Source organism: Pelophylax lessonae (genome assembly GCF_965119305.1).
Source record: "Pelophylax lessonae genome assembly, chromosome: 5".
In the NCBI taxonomy this organism is placed as follows: domain Eukaryota; kingdom Metazoa; phylum Chordata; class Amphibia; order Anura; family Ranidae; genus Pelophylax; species Pelophylax lessonae.
Genome location: NC_138772.1, coordinates 123098323 through 123107653, shown reverse-complemented (window position 1 = coordinate 123107653; position 9331 = coordinate 123098323).

Sequence of the window (9331 nt, the reverse complement as noted above, 5' to 3'; positions counted from 1 at the left end):
TTTTTCATAGGTAATAAACATATATAATGTGTTTACAATTATACTAAAGGAGAATCAATACATTATCAATACATTATCACACTAAGCAGAGATTTAACATTCTACACTATATAGTTATCTAATGGACATAGGTTACCAGAGAACCATATATGTGTCTCATGGCCATATTCCCAATAAATAATAAAAGGTGTAACCCTATTTTCAATGAAACCATGTCTATTATATAAATTACATTTTATTTATGTGTTGTCCTTTAAAGACTGTGTAAACCTGGAAGAAGACATCAGCACTGATAATGTTAAGAATGATTGCTGTGTCTGCTTATTCTTATTTCACTTTGTTAGTCTTCAGCATTAATAACAATAGCAATATGCTCAGTCTTGAAAACTTGCAAGCATATGGAATGTACCTACATAGCTTACAAAACTGAAATAAGCCTGACATTGTCGCTTTAGTTTGCAAATGAAGATGACACAATTATATGATAAAAGTTTTATATCTACTTTTTATAGTTATGAGGATCCAAGCCAAGACTGGTAAGAATCAGTGCCAGTGATCTGCCTGGGTTTGGGGTAAGTTCACTGAATGTTACTGAAGTTCAGGTGAAGAATTCAAATCCCTTTGAAAACAATGGAAATCAAATGTTTAAAAAAAATGGCCACTTTTTATGCTAATAGGGAATGGATTGTCAAACAAATGAAATGTGGGGGCTTGGCACTGCCCTGCGTGTGCAGAGGCCATAGACAGCCACAAAGGTGTGCTGGGATTAAGACTTTGAGGACCAGAATGCTGGAAAAAGCCTTTGAGGATGAGGGTACGGGGACTGAGAATTTGAGAGCCGGCTTGCTGAGGATTGAGCCACTGAGGATTGGGTTCTTGAAGACCAGAGACAGAAGAGGATCCAAGGGAAGGTTCACTGAGTGCTAGCACTGGTGAGCGGTTGAGGCTGTACTTACTTTACCACTGTTCAGCAGTTCAGGGCAGAAGGAGACCGCTTATTTGCCTAGTAGCTGCAAGAACATATCACTGCATGCAGATTTACAGGGATGGCACACCACTGTAAAGGCTGGATCCTACCGTTAGCCAGCTGAAGTTTGCTGATCAGGTGTCAGATACTGAACAACCGCCTCCCAGGTGTCCCCTTCTCATATGTAGACATATTCATACCCACACTCAGGGGGATATAGACAGAGTGGACTCTAAGACACATGTTGGTCATGTATTGCAGAGGAGCTACCTTGAGACTTGTCGTTACTGTTTACACTGTTCATTGCTTATATGGTTTACTATTTATAATGCTCATCACTAGTGCTGCTTTTACTAGTCGAATCACACTTGCCACTATAAAATAAACAAAATGATATGCTGTAACCTAGTATTTACATTAGTTATCTTACTGCATGCAAACAGATTATTTTACATGTTCATTAATATTTGTACATTGCCATTTACTTTACCTTGTGTCAATATACTTACTTTATTTACAATTAATTAGCAAGGTGCCTATTTCCTATACGCTAATATAATTGAGGGTAGGATACTAATACTTAACCAAGTTTGTCAGAGGCAGTTTCTTTTTAGCACATGGGACCATCTGTGGTAAGTCCTGTAGAACTAATTTGTGTTTGCAAGTTCAGGTCCAAGTTGCTCGGCATTGTAAACTTAGAACTCATACAAATTGAGTCAATAGACCCAGCGGTGGACAAATGGCTGGAAGGAAATCAAATATTCCATACTGCATCAGAATCCATAAAAACAAATCAGTTAGTCAAGTCATTTGAGTTTGAGTTACTGCAAAGACTTTGTACATGGATAAAGGTTTAATAGAAATGTGTCACCATCAGAAATAAATAAATGCTAATAAATCTTAGAAAGAAGATGAATGCTTAGCTATCCAGTGGGCTGTGTCTTAAAAGTTCCACTAGCCCCTACCTCACTACAGGACATAGGGGCTGGGGGGGTAATACCACTCAAGTACTTGAGCTGGCTATATGTGGCTACAAGTGCACGTTGAAAATCATTCCTTAGAACATTCTTTTTGCCAGCATTGAGTCAACTTTTATTTGAAAGCCTTTAAAATTTCATCCGGATCTTCTATTCGAATGGAATCCAAGGCATTTTAAACTGATTTCATTAAAATATATACCACATTTCCCAAACCAAAACTACATTCACAGTATGTGAAATTAATTTCCATTCTGCTCCTTTGAATTTTCTCACCACTATTGTTAAAAACAAATATCCATTTGACCCCACTAACTATTAGAATATTGAATAAATGTTCCAAAAAATATTTTTTTTTAGCAAAATGTTATTGGTGTATGGCAATGTATACTCCTTTTGGAAAGTGTTGCACACAACTTCTAGGAAGCATTGTCAGAAGTTTACAACTCTACCTACATGAAGTTTGGACTCCACATTATATCCTTGTAAGCACTGACTGGTTTACTGTAAAAAGAAAAATTAAAACTGCAATCACCACATTAAAGCAGCATCATCTTTTTTGCTCTAAGAAGGCATTAGTAAGCTTCCACCCAGCTGAACGCGGTGACAAGCTAAAGCAAACATAACACATAAGGTTTGCTATTTCATGCAAAGAGAAATCAAAATGAATCAGACCTAATAGTCACATAGTTCATATGTACAGACAATACATATCATATGACTATTTCCAGAAATATTTCTTGGTGACTATTCATAGTGCTATATCATATCAGGTGGCATAACCACTTCTTTAAATGTTAACTTCCTTCTGAGGGCAGCCAGAAGCCCTTTAACTGGTTTCTAGTGCTGGAAGGCAGAGTGGCTTTGTGATCACTTGACCACTATAATTGGTTCTCACAGCAGTCACATGATCAGGAGCTCTTCCTGCTGCCTCCCAATCAGAAGATGTCACCAAGATGTGTTGGAGACAGCTCAGTCAGTGTACTAGAAGCACAGAGTCAGCACACAACCTTAGACCACCATGGATACATACAGTATGTGCAGCAGTTGGGAGTTTAAGCCCACTTTTTATGCCGCTGCATATATGCTTTACACGGACAGGTTAAGAAGTCCTTTAGCCTTTAATCCAATAATCCAATTTAGTAAATAGTTAGTCAATAGAGTCCAGTTATAAATAGCCTCATTGATTTTATATTCTCATTCTATAGCCAAAAAATATGCATTTGATAACATATTCCTAAGTAAAAATGCCACTCTGTTCATCTGATTTCTGCATAGAAGTAATTACCAAGTCCAGTCCTCAGAGAAATGTAACTATACCTGTATCCCAAGGATTCAATAAAATCTCACAACCAAAGTTGAAAGAGCGTGATTTGTGAATATCAGGGTTCAGTGTATTACACTATTACCTATAGCATCTGTAGCACCCTACAGGTAGGTGCTAGGTAAATGTATAGTGGGTCTTGTCTGCCTAACAGCAGGGCTGTGATTTATTTAGCTAGGGTGTCAGGGCTTCCAGATGTGCCTGCTGAGGGGAGAAGTATCCCCACTGGCTCCTGTGAGAGGCTTCTCATAGGGCAGTGTGGGAAGCCCAATCAGTGGACACATCCCAGCTTGTAACTACCCCAGAAGGCAGATTTGGGGGAAAGTGCATGGCACAATGTCTTTGGCGGGAGCAGAGTCCCAGGAAGGAGAGTGCGGCTGTCTCTCCTCCTGTCAGAGGAAGGTAGATCTCGGGGTGTCGCCTGAGTATCCAGAGAGAGTGCTGAGTTGAGCTGAGGGGATCCGGTTTGCCGAGAGCCTGCGGAGAGCGAGAGGGGTCCAGTCTCAGGAAAGCCTACACAGGTTGTGAGTACTGTGGATTGCCCCTGGGGGTCTGCCTGAAGTTAGAGGGGACCACTCCGGAAGAGGTTCTGGGATCTGGTGTCAGCTAGCTGTAAAGGGGGTACCTAGGTTGAGGACCCTGAAGTTACAGAGAGGGTATATAGTTAGTGGACCCTGAAGAGTTCAAGGATAAAGGGGGCACCTGCAGTTGGGCCCTGAATTGTACAGAGAGTGTCAGTTAATGTTACAGCAATACAGAATTCTACATCATACTACCTCAAGCCGTGCCAGGCAGGGGAAAGTATTCAGTGACTTTTGCAGTACAGCAGTGTCAGAAGTTCTACAGTTCTCAGTCCTGGATCTTCTGGACTACAAGTCGAGGATTCAGCACTTCCATTGTTCTACAGAGAACACAGGAAAGATTCCCCTGGGTTCGGGATTTTTTAGGCACACCAATGTGAATGCAAAAGTTTATGCAAAAATTATAAAGTTTATTAACGTGTAGAACATATAAGTGTTGAAAAACATTAAAAACATTACAGGCATTTGAAAATCATCAAGAACATAACCAAGACCATGAGATGACTGGAACCAAATACCCAATATATTTCGGAAAATCAAGTTTCCTTCTTCAGGGGAGGTTCACACAGTAGAAAGTGTTCTAACAATAGAGAGTAACAAAAATGAAGTTATATCTCTGTACAATATGCAAATATATATATATACATACTGCAACATAAAGTCATTAGTACAGCACTACATGGGTATATTGTTGCTGTTTGTTTGTAAAGAAATTTTTGTATACCTATTTTGAGATAAACAACAAAGTAGAACACTTGCATGGTTGGTCTTGTGATAAATATAAAGCCTGTGGGGTGGCTAAAAACACAGCTGCTTCACCTCAGATGTGGGTTCACTATCATAGGCAGATATGTCCCAAAGGTTCAACCAAATCACTATAGTTAGATGGAATGTAGGATGATTCCGCATGCGGGCCCCCTATCTCCAAACATAGTGTGGCCACCTGAAGTCCCAACAGGAAGGCCGTGGTGCCAGGAGGCTGACCGTATGGACCAACTAGGGAAAGGAGATATATAATGTGGGAAGAATATGTTATTAAAAAGTAAATTTGTTTAGATGACTCCAAGGTCAGACAATTGGATTATCACAAGGATAAGGTCCAATATGTCTTAGGGGAAAGTTAATAAGAAATAGTACTACCTGTATGATGTTGAAAAGGTGAATGCCACACCTGGGGATCGGCCAGCGCAAAGCAAAGTAGCAGAGAAATAGCAAGTGTGGTAAATGGATTTATATATACCTACTAATGGGTCCAATGGTCATCAGCTGGCTTGAGGCCCGTGGGGCTTCCCGGACCGCGGACGCCAGGACCGCCCCGCCGTGTGTGGTGCGCATGACCGAAGCGTCATAGCGTCGGCGGAACTGGAGATGGCGTTCGCGCTCCACCGACACGGGTCGCGAAACCGGAAGCGGATGTCCGCATCCGGTTCACGTTTGGTCAGCCCAGCTTCTATTGTTCTACAGAGTGTTCTCAGTGTTAGTGAGCGTTGGCTGGCGCCGGCTGGCATCAAGCAAGCGCCAACGGGCATTTTCCAGAAGCAAAGTCCCAAATGTAATTAGTTGGAGCCTGAAGGAGTATCCCACTCATTCCCTTCTCCCATCCCCTTAAATTCAATAAAAACCACAAACAAAGATGCCTGAGTTGTCGCTGCTTCAGTTTTCACACCCAGGGTCACAGCTCACATGGGCTGGAGAGGTTACCGGTACTGATGGCAGACCCACATCAGGACATAGGCCTGGAAAACTTGCTACACATCATTTATACCTGGAGAGAAGGCAATGCATATCGACAAAAAGCAAACTAAAATATAGATTAACTGATGTCTTATTTCCCCAACCTGTACTAGAAATATAAAAGCTCGAATTTGATTGGTTAATGTGGACAACACATTCATTTTTAGTTTCTTCCAGTTCCTGTATTTTGCTGTAGCCCTTTGTTACTTATTGTAGTCTTTCTAGTGTCAGTGGGGTTGGTTTACCAAAGGAAAACTGAGTGTACACTTTGCAAGTGCAGTTGCTCCATAGCTTAGCGAATGAGGTGAAGCTCTGCTAACTTCCATTATTCAATCAGGTGCAAGCAATTATTTTCCTTACATGTGATTGGGTATTCTTTGCAAAGTGAAGCTTCCCCTCATTTGCTAAGCTCTGAAGCAACTGCATTTGCCAAAATTCACAGTCGATTTGCCTTTAGTACATCAACCTCAACACCCCAATGCATTTAGACTGGATCTGAAATTAACAAGTTAAGATTTGCTATCTAATAGGGAAGGTCTAAAAATGTTAATTGTGCCTAAGCAGTACCATGAACAATTTACTTTTTGAATGTAATTCCTCCTAAATAATAGCTGTGCATTTACTCGTATATGACAGGGCCTAGGCACGCCTGTGCCTTGAGTATTGTAGCTGTTTATCTGCAGTATTAGACCACATAAAGCACTGAGCCCCTGACTGCTAGTCTCAAGAGATTTGGAGTGAGATACAGTGATAATATTACTGTGATGCTTACTGTTCTCCTGAGAGCTTTTTGAAAGGAAGCTGTACATCAATACCTCCGGTACAAGTACAGTGTATCTGTCAGGACCTGGATCACATGCTGGTGGCTCTGTGGTTCCCAGAGTGGAAGGTTGTAGTTCTGGTGTCTACCAGCGGGTGTCTCTTCCACATTTCCCTCTTGTTTCAGTATTTTGCTTGATAGCCAGATTCATGCTTGCTGAGTTATCCTGAGTCTAAATCCTGCCTTTTTTGCTCCTGCCTTGCATCCTGTACCCTGCTGCCTCATATGCTTCTGTTGTTCATGATCTCAGTCTTGGTTCCCTCTTTCTGCCTGGTTCAGTTTCCTAAGTGCAGCTACATGGATTTGGTCATCCCTGCTGCTGGATGCCTGCATCTGTATCTCTGACACAACACTGTAGCCCACTAACAACCAGATCAGCTGTACTTGGGAACTGGGAGATATCTGCATTTAGTGTTTTTTCTCCTTTGTGTGAAGATGCATCCAGAGGAGGCTATTTGTCATGTGGGATCTGCATTAGAGAATAAAGATCTTTGCCACAATATTTTTCAAGATTGCACTGGTGAAAGACTATTGGAATATATAGTTACAGTACATAGTTAGTCTGTTAGAAAAAAGACACAGAGGAAGGCAAAAAAAACCCCAGCAAAGCATGCTCCAATTTGGTCCAATGGGGGAAAAAAATTCCTTCCTGATCCCCCGAGAGGCAATAGGATATTTCCTGGATCAACTTTACCTTAAAATGTTAGTATCCAATTATATTCAGGTAGTGCATACCTTAGTTGATCAGGGAAGATTTTCATGTAGCGAAATTGTCAGGACACCATGCAGGGCAGAGGTGGGCATGTGCTGAGAAAAAGACAGCAGAATAAAAATGAGCATGTGCTGAGGAAAAGAGCTGGCAAAGTTGCCAATACTATACATGGCCATGCTCATTTGCACAGAAATGCGTCGGGATTGGCACCAAACGCCCTTTATTAGGACAGTGGCTGCGCTCAGGGTTTGCTGGATGATCTTCAGCTACCAGTACTCCTTGCTCCTTGTATCCTGTATTCCTTGGACCTCCTGTTACCAACTTGGTTTATCTCTGGACGTTCCTGCAGCCTGATTCCTGGTTTGACCCTTGCTTGCTTTAAGGACTCTGCCTCTCCTGCCAAACTGTGCATGACACTGGTCTGTCACCTGATTACTCTTCTGCCTGCTCCTTTGGATTCCTGTGTATGACCTTGGCTATTGTTCCTGACTACATCCTGCCCTCTCTGGCTTGCCTCTTCGTGTATGACTTTGACTTCCATCCTGACAATGATTTTTCAGTTTGGTCCTGCCAGTCTGACGACGCCACCACCTTGGGTGCCGTCTTGCTTATGGCCGCTGCCTTGTTCCTGCTGCATCTCATAGGGCAACAGATTCCTGCCATCAGTCCTAACAGACCAGTTGACAATTATCCAGTGGACCCTTCTGCCAGCAACCACCATTAGAGCTACCATAAATGCACCAGTGCTTCTTTGGGCTTCGTACTCCCTGTTCTCACCTTCAGGGGTGTTCAGCACTCAGCCGCAAAGGGAAGCCCTCTCGCCAAGTTTGGTTCAGGTTTGATTTGAATTAGCTTCACCTGCTATATCTTCTGGCCATAATGTTTTACTCCTCCCTTTGTCTTTGGTATAGTTGCTGAAAGACGGCACAGCTTACTTAGTTGAGCACTACTCAACTTGTTCACAAAGGCTTCTGTTAGTTTGTATTACTGATGTGCTTTCCCTAGTCTAACAAGGGAACTGTAAACTAAATTTTGTTCAGTCTCTGCTCCAAGGCTGGTCAGAGATACTATCCCCAGTTTAATTTGATTAACACTAATTCAGACCTGCCTCTAAACATTATGAAATCTCTTCCTTCATTACCCTTAGCAACCACAGCTGCTACTAAGTGTTCCTTACCTCCTGTATATTAATAGGCCTTCTTCCATTTCCTGCACTGAGGGATCCCCCTACAGGTTACCCAGAGGCTGCTGCTTAATGGAGGGAACTGTCAGAACCTGGATCACCTGCAGGTGGTGCTGTGGTTTCTAGAACAGAAGGCTGTAGTTCTGGTCTCCCAGCAGTCAACAGATCCCAGAAATTAGTTTTCACCCGATGCTGGTTGCTGGAAGGGTATATAGTCCCTCCTCTACATTTCTCCCTTGCTCCAGTGTTTTGCTTGATAGCCATATTCATGCTTGCTGAGTTATTCTGAGACCAATTCCTGCCTGATCTTGCTCCTACCCTGCATCCTATACCCTGATGCCTCTTATCTGCTTCCCTTGTTCTTGTCCAAGCCCTGGTTTCCCCCTCCTGACTGTTCCTTACACCACCAGTTTTACCCTGTTCATCCATGTTCCCCATTTTGTATATAGTTAGTTTGCTAGTTAGTTATTTTGTCACTTATTGTTCACTTATATTTTCACATTTGCTGTGTATTCAGTTTGCTGGTGTTTGGATATGCTTTGCTTCACTTTTAATAAATTACCTTTATTATACAAAGTCTGCTTTCAGTTTTCTAAGTGCAGCTACATAGATCTGGTCATCCCTGCTGCCCGATGCCTGCTTTCCGTATCCCTTCCTTGACAGTATTTCTTTGTTTGTTTCATTCATCCTGTGGATCTTTGCTTCCTCCACCTCCCTTGATTCTTCTTGATCATTACCTCACCAGTCATAAGATCATTGGTTATCACAGGTGCGACTCTGAAATTAGGAAGTAAAGTCCTGCTCCTCCACCAGGATGCCTGATTTGATCCAGAGATGGTACAAAGCATGGTAAGTCAGAAGAAAGGAAAAAGATCACCTGCAGGGAGTCTACAGACAATAATGGCGACTAGTCCTTTGCCCTCTGCCTGCCTTTGTGGGTACACCTTTAGGCCCCGTTCACACTGGGGCGATCCGACTTCCCGGGGCGACCTCCGAGGCCGGTACGGACTTCATAACATTGAAGTCTATGACG